Here is a 14300-nt window from a genome sequence, read left to right as displayed (position 1 = left end):
GCAGTGCATGCCGGGAGCTGCGGTCCGGGATAAGGGCCGGGCTTCGAGCCGGTGCGCGGGCGGATTGGCTGCGGGTGCTACGATGGGCGGGTGCTATAAGGTGTTGTGGCCACTCCGATTGGCTCGCTCTCTCCTCAGGCGCGGTACCGTCACTTCCTCCCCGGCCGGCCCTGCCCCCGGCGTTCATTCTCTTTAGTGTTTGCCCTGTGTCCGCCGCCTCCCTCCGCCACTGCGATTCGCCCCCCCTTCCCAGACCCCCTCCCCGCCTCGGGACCCGGCCAATGGACTGAGACGCCCGCCTGCCCGCCCGCAGCACTAGCCGGCCCGGGAGCCGCAGCCCAGGCAGCCAGGTGAGAGGGGGACGGCTCCGGATTCCCCACGGGGGGGGGGCGGCGGCGGCGGCGGGGCCTAGTGGGGCAGCGGCGGCTCTGCTGTCTCCATCTGTGGGGTGTGCGAGGCCGGCAGCGGGGGCCCTGATTGGCGGGGATGGGAGGCGGTGCTCGGTAGGTCGTAGTGCCGCCAGCTCGGGCAGGGGCCGGGTTCCCCTTCGCCTCCCGCTACCCGGGGATGAATCGGAGCCCCGTCCTCACGGGCAGCGGCAGGCGGGCCCTGGGGGGAGTCGGCCCGGCCTGGTGTAGGGGGAGGTGGGGGGCTGGCTCAGGTTACAGAGCGGGCTCTGGCTGAGGCTGCTGAGGGGGAGCAGGCCGCGCTGGCTGGGACTCGCCGCCCTGTCGGAGACACCGACCCCCAGGTGTATAGGCAGGTGGTAGCTGAAGCGGCAGGTTCCCTCCTTCTCACTCACCCCCCAGAGCAACAGGGCGGGTGGCAGCTACAGCATCAGCCACCCCCATTTTCCCGTCGTGACATCTTTTGGCAATCTTTTGGTAGATGGAACAGCAACAGGTTCCTTTGCAAGATGTTTCCCCGCTGCCCGTTTTAGAGCCTGTGGGACAGGTGCATTTGGCTAGTTCACACCTGCTGCCCCATTGTGTTAGAGCCCCAATAGGCAATATCTTAACTTGATACATAGATGACAGTCTTATGTTTGTTTTGGCCGGTTAAAGAGGAGGAAGAACGTGGTGTATGTCAGTGAGTAGATTAGGATCAGTGACACACAAAAATAAAAATGCCACACCAACAATATAATCCTTCATCCACTGCTTGGGTAGTAAGTTTATAAAATAAATATACAAAGGTCTTCTGAGTTTTATTTAAAATTCTTATAATTCTCATTTTAACATGCAACTACAGTACGTTGTAGCAATGTTCATACTAGGGGGGAAAGCTATATTTTTAACATGATAATGATGATGTTAACATCATAGCATAGATTAGACAAGTTGTAGTTTTAGTGTGTGTTAGCTGGTCAAGGAATTGGCTTAGAAAAAACAAAGCATTTGGGAAGTGTCCAGACTAGCCTTTACAAAAGTGTTAACTATTTCAAGTTAATTGGCAATCCATTAACAAGGTTAAAAAACTTTAGTGTAGACATATCCTGTATAGTTGATTTCTCCCACCCCTTCTACGTACGTACTTTCACACTTTCCTGTCCAAAATCCATATTGGGTTATAGAATTTCATTTTAACAAAATAAAACTCTGTACTGTGTATAAGTGTAAATAAATAAAATAAATCACACTAAAATAAATAGCAACAGCCAGACTTCTTGAAAGTCTTTCATATCTTTAAACATTTTGTTGTGTGGGCATCTGTAAGTCAATCTGTGTAGAAGTTAGTCTGTCCATAGACTTACCTACATCTGTGCAATTGTGCTGATGTAACTACTGGATCAGAGGTAAATTGAAAAAATGGGCTGCCTATACCTTTGGTGTCACTGAATAATATAAATGCTACTCTGCAGGTGTCTGGGTTTTTAAAGCCCCATCTAATAGACTTTCTTGGTAAATCTAGATATTGTTAAAGTGGTTTGACTATTTTTACACACTTATAATTCCAAAAAGGGGAGTTCATTTTGCCTGTTATAACAATACTTTCAGCAGTTGCATTGACAACTTCTCTTAGACATGAAGATGTTGATATTTACATGGCATGTATGTGTCTTGATTATTTTAGTGGACTGGACCAATAAAGAAGACTTGTGTGGTATTTTTGATAACTTTACAATTGGCCTTGAGTGTGTATTTTCTACAGTCATTAGCCTTGAGTGTGTATTTTCAAACCATGTAATGTTTTCGAAAAATAAAGTTTCATTTAAAATATTTTTGTGATAGTGGAAACTGTTAGCATTTAAAGGCTTACATGTTATCTCAGTTCTTTGCCTTAATTACATATTTTTCTGCTCTTGGTTTTGTGTCTTTAAACCACGGTGTTGCTCGTGCTTCTCCTTCAGATCACTGTTTAAAATCCCCCTCTTCAGGCTTTTCATCACCTTCTTCCCTTTTTTATCATTAATCCATATCCTCTCTCCTGGGGTGTCTTATCTGTATTTGTGAAGCACCATGTAAATTATCAGCCCTGTGAATTATTTTGCGCCTCATCTTATAGTACCACAAATATTAGAGATATTCCTTGGCTAATCAAGATCTTATAAGAGGAACATGTTTGTGGTTTATAGAAAGTTTGTCCAGGAACACGACCTTGCTCAGCTAGTGTGCTTTTGCATTCTGATAACTCATTTTTTCCTGTAATTGATAGAAAATAAGGGGCAAGTGCCTTTTTTGTGGCAGCTATTTAAATCTTTCAATAACAAATATTCGGCTATTCTGTTTTAACACTAATTATAAAAGTTAAATAGTCAGCCACATCAGAGCTGCTTCATACTGTAGGTTATCAGGTCACTGTCACTGAGGTCTGGTTTACACCTAAAACTTGGGTCGACCTAGCTACATTGCTCAGGGCTGTGAGAAAATTTGACCCAGTTAGGCCAACCCCCTCACTGTAGATGCAATTAGGCCAACAAAAGAATTCTTCCGTCGACTTAGCTATCCGCTCTACAGCGAGAGAAAAAACCCTTTTGTTCCTGTAGTAAGTGTCTATGCTACAGCAACATAGCTGCAGCTGTGCTACTTAAATGAAAACATACCTTGATATGGGTTATCATGGAGTATTTTGTAAAATGACCTAACTCTACAGAGCTATTATAGTTTGTGGAAATTTGGACTTGAAATTCCAATAATGATGTGGTATAGGGGAAGACTGGAAAAGAGCAGAGGCAGCTAAGCCATCAGTTCCTGCAGTATTTAACCTTCCATGTTTAAAAAAGTGTGTAGCTTTGATAGTAGTAAGGAAAATTCACACTTTGTAGTGTGGTTCTGTCTTCCTAGGTCTGCAGACGGAAGACTTAATTGGTTTCACTGTTGCTATGGGATTCTAACTAGTATTAGTGAAACTGACAATGATGATGTCTTTGCCTTCATCACTGCTACTTAAAAAAGTTATGAACAGGCAGGATGCTGGAACTATTCACAGAGAAGAAGAAAACAGAAGTGGAAGCTGAGTGAAGGATAGAATGACAATGCCCCTGGTCACTGCAGTAAGGAGTCTGGAGGAGATCTAAAGTAATGGATCCTTCCATACAGTCAGGAGGCTTGAGATGATAGAGGGGGAGGGGGTTTGATATGTATTACACTTACTAGCCAGAGGCTGATATTGGAGACAATAATAGCATCTTTCTTGGTAGCCACCAGCCATCAAGTTAAAAATGGGCAATAACAACAAGTGGACGTTGAATAAATTCCCAAACATCCCACTTCTGCATTTTGGGCACGTCTAATATATTGTACAGAGCTCTGACAGACCCAAGAGTAGTTTCATACACATTGACAAAACTTTTATAATTTTTCATGGCATTAAATATTCATTTAATAAGAGATGGAAACCTTGAGCAGGGTTCAGGAACAACACTTTGTATGAATTCCCACACCCTTCCTCTTCTCAGTGGTTTTGTGGGAGGTTGTTCTCACTGATTGGGGTAGGCTAGTAGATGTAGTATTGTAGTTATGTGGATGTCACGTAAATTTTTCAAGACCTGAGTTTTTGGGCTTCTGTTAATCACCACCACTATTTCTACTGAGGTTTCAGAGGTGTCTGATTGCAAGTTTCCGTTTTTTATATGGTGAGTGTAGAGTAATAATTCATAAAGAATGTGATATGAAAACCATTTCTTCAAAATTGCAGATGTCACCAAAACCCTGCTGCACCGCAGACTTTCTCTGAGATCTTGGGCAAGTCACTTAGCCACTCTGTTTCTCATCTATAAAATGAGATAATAGCACTCCGTATTTCACAGGGACATTGTGAAAGATTGTGAGGCAGGTAGGTACTGTTATAATGGGGGCCATTTAAGTGCCTAAGATAAATATGAGATTTATTTAAACCTAAGTTCAATTTGTCTTTTGTATTAATAGGCAAAAACACCACTATTCCTGATCTTGAACTGAAGTTCTGCATATTTCATTTTATAAAAGCTTCTGTCTTCCCTTTTATACCCCTGAACAGGAATATGTTGCTGATTAGAAGAAATTATTCTGTCTACAGCATAACTCATATTTTTAGACTTTTCTTTAGTTTTAGCTGAGTACAGTAGCACATAAGTCTGCTTTGGTGTGCCTTATTAATCAGTTACTATTTTTACTCCCCCACTTAGTTTCTGAAAACCAATGCCATATTTAAAATTAGAAGAAAACTAACTACCCCTTTCAAAGAAAGGACACAAAGATTCAGAAATGGGTTTCTAGGAACATGCCAGTTTCAGCTAACTTCTAGTAGATTTATGTTCTTTATAATTACAAGCTATTTGATTTACAAACTATTGGACAAGTATGATAATGGAGAGGATATTAAACACAAATTGGAGGACACTTAATAATATCAACATGATGCCATGTTGGTTTTGTGTTAGTCGTTTGAAATTAAGAACTAAAAAATAGACAAATACATTTCTACAACCTCTTACTTGTTTAAAAATCATTCTGAAAATACTTATCCATCAATTAGATGTTAAACTTCATAAACTTGCCCGAGTAATTATTCTACTACCTTGTGATAGGTCACTCTGAAGATTGTCACTGCATAGGTGGCAGATGTTAATAATATACTGGCTTTTGTTATATTTATGGTGGTTGAAGAATTCCTTTAGTTTTTAAATATCTCTGGGGAATATGACTATAACAACTCAATTTAGTGTGATGGGGTCTGTAAGATATTGTATTATTTATCTAACATTTTTCTGATTAGTTTTTTACAAAATATCCGAAGTGTAGAATAAACTGGATTTGTTCATCTAAAAAAGGTGGCTAGAAATGTTAGTATGTCTTGTACAATTTTCATTTGTGTAGATTGAGAATTCCTTGTCAGCTGCTATTTATTGCACAGCCCTTTTGTCATCTTTTCTTATTTCAGTCTTCTATTGTATACTGCTTTGTGTCCTAAGTACAGAAGAAATTGTCCCTGTCCCACTTTGTTTACAACTAGACACAGTACATTATACTAAAAACTACACATGATGTGTGGACTGAAGGTCAAACCTTCATGTGGTCAGTTACTTTTTAAATAAAATTTTAAATTTAATACTTGATGCGTGTCCTTGAACTGCTTCACACAGTATTCTGGGATGGTAGCATTTGGATTTTATGAGGAAGGTCACTTATAGAACAGTGAGAAGCGGATTAAAAGGACAACAAGTCCAAGTATTTAAGGAATATCCAGCTATTGAAAATGGTTACAATCATTTTGGAAAATACATTCTCAGAGGCTATACTGCTGCAACAGAGGAGTACTTTTCTCTTTTTTTGTACTATTCAGGTGGAAATCCTATGGAGAGAGAGGAACTTAAACCTATCTTTAAAGTTTTGGCTCTAGCAAGATAGTTATAAGACTTTTATGCTAGGGACTGAAACGCTACTTTGGGACTTATTTTTTGACATAAGCCAAAACTAAAAATCATTGCAGTGCCGAGAGACCATCCATCTTCTCTGATAAAATAGTAGGAAATAACTGAGTAGGAAACAAATTTTCATTTTCAAGACCCCAGAGCCAAAACTGTGGGCATGCTGTGTAATGTCTGTCCAAAAAAAACCCCCATAAATGTGTTGAGTAGGATTAGTCTAAATGGGAATTGCAAGTGACTGACTTGATCTTAGTACTGAAAGCATTTTTCTTTATTTAAAAAAAAACAACCTGGCATTTAACTACATAATTTTTAATACATGAGATATGACCAAGTTTGAACATTGAAATTATTGCTTTAATGTTACGTAAGTTTGAAACCTTTAACAAAATATGTGGGCATTATCTCTTTAGGGAACTTCTACTCATCAGTTTATCTATTATCTCTGCTTTCTACTTTTCCTATTTCTACCGTATAATATCAATATATAGCACAAGAAGTCAATCAGAAATATTAAGGGGCCTGACCTGGGCCCTGATAGTCAATAGACAGATAAAACTCACCTTGTAGTAAGTAAGGGCTGCAGAGTTTGATTCATAGTTGTTAAACTTTTTCTACTGAACCAGACTTTATAAAAATTCTGCAACACAATGCTAGTGTCAGTGTGTTAACTGATAATACTATGTGCACAGCTGTTACTGTAACTTTTAAAGATGGTTGCAAAAGTCAATTTTTGAATAAGGCTATCTGATGTCTGTTTCTCTGCTTAGTGCAATGCAATGCATTGTTTCTGTGGAGGAGACGTAAATTCTGTTCCCTTATCTGATCTTAGTCCTCCAGTGTTCGATCACATGGCAGTGAGATCAGGCCTTGCTGTGGAGCGGGTACATCATATTCTTAAGTAACCCTTATAGCAGTGGTCCCCAACCTTTCTGTGGGAATAGCATATTCCTATTCCCAGAAGACTGTGGCGGGCGCCAGACACCCCGTCGCTGAAATGCCGCCGAGAAGCGGCAGTGGCGAGAAGCATCACCGCCGAGAAACGGCAACACTTCTCGGCGGCATTTCGGTGGGTGGTTCTTCGGCAGCGACATTTCGGAGGTGCAGTGTCCTGCAGGTGCATACAACTGCCCTGGCGGGTGCCATTGCACCCACAGGCACCACATTGGGGACCCCTGCCTTATAGCCAGGCGAAGAGCAGGATTGATGGACTCCATGATTCCAGCCATTCCTCCAAGTCTAAGGCTTGGTCTACACTTAAAAGTAGTTTGACATAGCTATATCAGTCAGGGATGGGGAGGGAACACACCCCTGACCAACATAGGTATCTGACCTAAACCCCATCTTAGACACAGATAAATTGATGAAAGAATGCTTCCATCAGCATAGCTGCTGTAGCTCATGGAGGTGGTGTTCCTCGAATACTGACGGAAAAACCTCTTCCATTAGTGTAGGCTGCATTTACACTACAGGGTTGTGCCAGTATAGCTATGACAATATAGTCTCTGTACAGTAGGCATCCCTAAGGGAGGTTACTTGGGATTAGGGAAGGGGAGCAGGAAGGGGAGGGTTGGCAAATAAAGCTGTAGTTCTGCATGGTAAAAAATGAAGCTCATTTGCAAACAATCTGTAAGTGAGAATATAATGTTTATGTACGTTCTTGTCTAAGGCTGAGATTTTCAATGGCCATGGGGAGTTAGGCACCCAACTCCCTTAGGCCCCTCTGAAATTCACAGCTTAAATACTTACAAGGCATATATTGAAGGCATCTTATAAAACAAGCCTCAGAAACTTAAAATATATGTGGAGTTAGCATTTTTCTGCAAACCAGTTCCTAAATTTCCAAGCAGTCTTCACTCTCAGCTACACTTTGGACAATTTTGCCCTCATATTCAGAAGTTTCTTCATTTCTCCTGATGATGATTTTTAGCAATGATCAGTTAATTATAGAATACCTTAAAATACTTCAGTAGCTTCACAAAGCAAATTACTAACACTGCATATTTTTTTCTTCCTAGGCTTTCTCCAACATAAATACCCTCCCTGGAACTAAAACCAAAACTTCACTGTCCCTGGATCACCTAAAGGTACAGGAAACATTAAACCTATGATTCAATAACTTTTATCACTTATAGTATCTACCTTTTTTAACCTAATATTCAAGAAGGTTATTAACTGGCAATATTATGTTACACGGGGGAAAAGAGCTCTTTTTCCCCCTGCACACTTTAACTTATCTGAAACACCTCTAATAATTTTGGCATTAAAGAAATCCAGGAAGATCAGTTGCCTGAAAAAATTACTTTCTTGCATAACTTTTTCTTACAGAAATCTGACAATTTTTGGCTGAGTGAAATGGGGCCGTAAACTCAACCTGATAGTATTTCTCTGGATGTAATATAACTTTAGACTACCATTCCTCACATTTCCAAAATTTTAGGGAATATTGTAGGCATCAATAGACAGAATCCTATTGATTTTGATAAAAATTGGAAAACCAGGAGGAGGAAAGTGTGTGTGTGTGAGGGGAGATACAGTCCCTGGCATCTGGTTAGCACACCCATCAACTTTAATGAGCTTTGTAACTATTTATAGAAGAAAACTGGTTGATGGAAACTACCAACACCTTCCAGTATAACAACATTCCCCATCTAAACTCTGCCCATCATTCCAGTAGAGTTTAAAATGTTCTTTTCTGCCTTATCTTCCAAGCAGAAAGAAGAAAATTAATTTAAACTACAATAACTTCTACAATAACTACTAATAAACTTCTTAGCTATTTACATATGTCCCTGAACTGAAGGGGAGGTGGGATGTAAGGGTGTCAAATTGGAACTGTGGGGATGGGGGAATGTAGGATACAAGAAGCCCCTGGTATGTGCAATGAGCTTGGCATACAGAAGCTACAAAGTATGACTCTCTGATCTAAAAGCATCTTAATGAGAAAAGGACTGGGAGCAAAACCACCTGTGTTCATTTCCATACTCTGCGTCTGTTCATTGTGACTTTAGGCTTCAGTTTTGCTACCTGTATCTCACAAGGATCACCTAAAGTTTGTAAGGAATTTGCCATCAAACAGAAGGTCTTATAGGAGTTTAAAATGGTTTTTTTAAAATTCATTTTTGAATGCACCTAGCAAGCAATTATCTATTTTTTTTTCCCACCTAATACATGAGTATTTTCTTAGTTTTCTACTTCACTTGTAAAATGTCAATCTCAACCTCCGTCTCAAGTTTTCTGTTGTATGTGGCAACCGAAAACATTCTAAATTTCTGTTACAGGATACTTGCTGCCTTAATTTGTAAAGGTTATTGCCTATATTTTTATAGATGCTAAAACATGGCCTGTAATTAAGCTTTTGCTTTGAGGGCAGTGTCAGTCGGAATAGCTTAATGAGCACCTTGTACAAATAGGTTACAATAGTTTGGCTACCTGAGTAGCTTAAATTTCAACAATAAAAGGACACCTTGCTTTGTGTACTGTTATTTGGAGTACTGTCAAAATATTTCTCAAATTTGATTTTACAAAGTATATATATTTTACATAGAAATCCTCTGTGGGCCATTCCTATATTTCTTATTGTTTGCAGTACCAGAAATGAAATAAATGGAGACTTCTTAAAACCTATAGAATTAGTTAAATATCTGCTTCACAAGAAGGGTTAATACTTGAATACAAGATTCCTAGGCTTTCCCTGCTCTGAGAATAAGTGTTGATGCTGAAATATTTCCAGATTAGTAATGTCTGTGCATCTGGCAAGTTATCATGCAATTGGAATATAAATATAAATGGGCTTTGCTTGAAGGAGCAAACTAGATAACAGTGATTCCATCAAACAACAAACAAGTTATATCTATGTACAAACAAGCATTGTGTACATTGATAGAGACACAGATAAAAAGGATAGATTAATTAGAAAAATTTCACCTGCAACACGATTGTTTTCTCTTGTTTTTTTAAAAAAAGTAGGAAATTCATCTTGAGGTATGGAAATAAACTGTGGGTTCGTGTATTCAAGCAGTTGGCTGGCATAGGGTAAATGTTAAGAGATGACTACTGCCACAAGCTGGCAATTATACTTCAAGTGAAGTTTTAAAAGCTCATTATGGATTTTTTTCAAATCTCCAATTTGGGCAGACATTACTGCCACCTATAAACAGGGATGGGAGGGAGCACTGATGATTTTGTCTGGTGCATTTTTCTTGCCTGCTAAATTGCCAACATTGTGTGCTGGGGTCTTCATAATAACGTTCAATAACTATACAGCATTTTTCATCTGTAGATTGAAAGCACTTTTCAAAGGAAGGGTGGATAGATTGTCCACATTTTACAGGTGTGGAAATTGAGGCACAGAAAAATGCAGTGTGGTTCCATTTAATTTAAATGCTGTTACTTGGTTTCTTCTGAGGTTGGAAATCTCATCTCAGATTCCCAGAGGATAAACAAAGGCTGAGCTCTTCCAAGTTATTTGAAAGTTGGGGGAGTGGATGTTGGGGTGCATGGAGGGGAGGTAAACTGCATAAGATTGTCCCAAGCAAAGAGGTAAACTTTCAGCAGCTGTTTCCTAAACGCTGCCAGGCCTTTGTCTAAAACTTGAGCGGTTGATTCGTAGGCTGAAAAGAAGCAGCAGGTTATGACCCTATGAACATGTCTACAGTGATTTTGTTGTCTGGTTCTGGAATGTGAACAGCTGAAATCTGTTCACATTTGGATTAGTTTCTAAAATCTTATTGCTTCAAGCCCTAGCTCGTGTGCTGGAGTTTCCATAGAATTTTAGGATAATGGCTGAATTGTCTGTCTTAAGCATTGTTCTATCTAGAGGTGTTTCAAGGGAAGTTTTTTCAGGCTTAATATTGTTTTCTGACTCTTGATGGAGACTGATCCAAATAGAACTTAGTTTGAGCTATGATTGTATGTGAAACTCCATCCATTTGTCCTCCATGGTAAATATAGACAGTAACTAGTATCCTACTCAGAGACTTGCTTCCCTGCAAAAAATACTAGAGCAGTTTTGGAAGATCAAGGTAGTAAACACCTTGTGGATGAAAGGAGCAGAAGAAAACAGTAATAAATATATGGAGACTTAGAGCTGTAAACATTCTAAGCTAAACCTCGAAACATGGAGAGAACTCAAACATAATAAGTCAAATGAAAACTTTAGCTAATCCTGTTAAGTACGTACTGACATATTTGAGGCAGCGAGGCCGCTAATGGATGTCCCTGACTATCAAAAGTGTATTGATTGGGGATGTACTGATCCCAATAGATAATGATGTGCACACAGAATTAAATTAGCATTCTGCTGTGTTTATCTTGGTTGCACCCAGATGGATCAGCACTTTTAGCATGGCAGTGATTAACAATATTCTGAACTAAGCAGTATTTAGGAAGTAGCAGGCTTGTGTTGCTATTATCCCCAGAGGCTTATACCAAGTAACCTATGAAATGGTTCAAGAATGACCACCTAGAAAGAAATCTGGGTGGTGTTGAATGGCTCTGTGAATGCATGGCAGGAAGTTGGTACAAATTTCAGCAGCTTCTGCCTAAACATCTCCTATTTCTGCAAAAATTTAACTCTGAGGCATTGGGTTGCTTTGACAGTGAATGTGTGATCAATATACGTATTCACATGTGACTTAATTTCATTTTTTCTAGTCTTAAGTTTGTACAACTAAAAATAGTGTCACCAAATTTTAGATTTGGCATCCACAAACCTATAACAAGCCACATTTGTTACAGAGAGGAATGTGTTCGTGACCTATATTTTAACTTTTTGACTTTTGTGTTTAAAAAAAAAACAAAAAACAAAAAACAAAAACTTTCTCTTTGCTAGAAGGACTGAGAATGTGTCCAGAAAAGTTGCAATCAGTATTTTTATGCTGGTATGTACATTCTTTAGGCTGAAAGATGCTGTCATTTCTATAAAATATTTCATAATCTGCTTAAAAATAAATTCCATTTTAGTAGCTGCTATAATCTTTGGGGATACAGCATGTAGTGCATTCTTGCGGTAGTTAATCGTATGGTGTTTTTTAAACCAGCAATTTTGGAGACATAACATCTGAATAGGTTAGTTTTTATACTTGTGGAATTTAGCTAGCCAATCTCTTTGAAATCTTAATTATGCTCATTGGTGGACCTTAGCGCTGACTTGAAAACCTATGAAATATTTAATGAGCAGCGTGAAACATTAGAAAGAGGTTTACAAAATCAAACTCTAGTCATCAGCCAGTAAGCAAAATAGACTAAATAGCAAGCAATGAGGGGAATTACGGAAGGGAGTCTGCCCTTGATAAAAGCACAGAGAGTGCTTTGGTAACTTCCTAGTTAGATTAAATTTGTACCTCATTAGTATTTATGTGCTAACAGTGTTTGTTACTGTGACAATGCAAGCTGAAAGGTCTTTGGAACACCAGCATTTCAGTTTGCTTTTTTGAGCATCTAGTGTATTTGCAATACAATAATGAAGCAGAAAAATCATTAAAGGGGAAAAAAAAATCAGAGCTTAGTTACATTTTAGATAGTGAAGTACCTGCTACAGGACTCTGCTTTACCCTTGAAGACCTTTTGGGAACTGGAACTAGAGATGAATTTGGTGACTCACTTATGCTGTGTCTACACCAGCACTTTTGTTGGCATAACTTATGTCACTCATGGTAGTGAAAAAATGTCTCGAGTGTAGACATAGCCTTAGTTAGCAGTTTCCCACAGGAATTAAATTTTTTCTATTTTCTGCACTGCTGATAGCTTGATTCAAAGTACAATTTAATGTTTGTTTTGTAGCCTGAGATTCCCTCTTCCTATTTGGTACCACAGTAGTGGACTTCAGCTGAAAAATAGTGCACTGGTTTATACATATGGGAGCTGTGGGCAGAGTTTTCAGTGCACTTTAGAGCTTGGTTTCTACTTTAGGCTTTTCAGAAAAGCGGTGTAAATTATGTTTTAAGGGGGCATATTACTTCAGACAGACCAAAGGAAGAGAAGATTCAATAATTTCTTCTATTTGTAAGATGTTACTCTTCAGTTGAGTTGAGCATGGGACCTCATTTCACTTGGCCTATTTTTTTCATTTAAAGTCAAGACTTTTTCAGTGCTTTCAGACATACTCTTTGTGAGTAGATGTAAGGGTTATAATGCCATTACTGTGGAGCCACCTTCTGAATTTACTGCATCTTACCTTCTCTCAACTTCCAGGTCCTTCTTTATAAACATGGACAAGTTATTCACTACAGTTATGGTGTATCAATTGTGAAAATTTTATAAGTTTGATAGGCAAATACAGAACTTGCTCTCATATTTAAGACCATTTGCTGCATTTATGAAAAACTAGTTTATCTGAACTAATTTTCTCTTCTGTGAGCTAAAGCATTTAGAATGAATCACTCATGGCATTTTAGAGTTTATACTGGCAACTTTTAAAGTGAGGTTGAATTAGCAGGAAAATCTTTCTTTAAACCTCAGAACATAATGGGGGAGAAGTGCACTTCAGAGATTCAGAACTTAAACTGCTTTGAATATTTGTAAAGTGCCACAAGGTCCCTGTTGTGCTTGCTAGTATTTTTATCTTTAAAATAATGGAAATTGGAACCTTTTAATCCTTCGCTATCTATATATCTGCAAATATTAAAAAAAAGTAACTGTGTACTACTACAAAACAAGGTGAAAATATGCAAGCAAGTAATTTGTATCAGACACAAACAATCTTGTACAAAATCCTCAGACACACATGGAGTACATAAAACATAACAAGGAAAGATAATTATTAGTCCCAGAAAGAAACTCCACACAAGCTTTAAACAGTATGATAAAGTCTTCAAAGTTCCATTCTTGACAAATATGAAAAATATATTCACTCATTCAGGTGAGACTGAATGTTCCCACTTCAGTAAAAAATTGTGTGAAGAAACAAAAATCTTGATACTCAGATCTGAAAAGAGGAAATTTCTTTCTTGCCAGAGTAACTTTTGCTAACATAAGGAAAGATGCTTACTTATATAAGATGTTACCCCTAGTTGTCTAAACCTAATTCATTCATAATCAATTGTAGATAAAGAAACAATGACTACCTTTGTTGAGGCATGGAATCAGAATCAAGAGTATTTAAAGGGGACTTAATGGAGATGCAACAAAAAAGTTTAGGAATATGAAGAGGAGCATCAAAATCAGTGAGTTTAGTAGACCAAAAACCTTTAGTTGAGATCCATTTATCAGAAATGCTACCGAATACAAATATTGAAATATTACATGACTTTCAGTCTAATGGATTCGTAATGGAAGTTTGTTTTCAAAATTATCACTTTGCCTTCTAGAAGTTTCTTTCCTCAATCTTTTTTAAATCAAACAAATCAGTGTTTGTATATTCATGAATATAAGTTCTCACTACAGGCTTATTTTTTGTCAGTGTTAGCTAAAAAGCTTCTTATTGCAGCATGTAGAATACATACAGTGCAAG

At 38.6% G+C, this 14300-nt stretch overlaps 1 protein-coding gene across 14 annotated transcripts in view; it reads left to right on the top strand.

The window, feature by feature from the left end:
* Positions 1-5: 5 nt before the first annotated feature.
* Positions 6-14300, top strand: part of STAU1 (staufen double-stranded RNA binding protein 1) — a 49395-nt gene continuing 35100 nt past the window's right edge. For 5 of the 14 annotated variants that reach the window (XM_043527447.1, XM_043527442.1, XM_043527445.1 and 2 more), the window contains exons 1-3: positions 131-350; positions 4138-4275; positions 7867-7935. The gene's annotated coding sequence lies outside the window, so the exon portion shown is untranslated. Of the gene's footprint in view, positions 351-4137; positions 4276-7866; positions 7936-14300 lie in introns of all 14 variants that reach the window. The other 9 variants (XM_043527444.1, XM_043527443.1, XM_037915526.2 and 6 more) reach the window with 7 other exon arrangements.

This window comes from Chelonia mydas, chromosome 13 (genome assembly GCF_015237465.2).
Source record: "Chelonia mydas isolate rCheMyd1 chromosome 13, rCheMyd1.pri.v2, whole genome shotgun sequence".
NCBI lineage: Eukaryota > Metazoa > Chordata > Testudines > Cheloniidae > Chelonia > Chelonia mydas.
The sequence above is the reverse complement of the archived record's forward strand: the minus strand, read 5'-3'. Positions and strand labels throughout refer to the sequence as shown.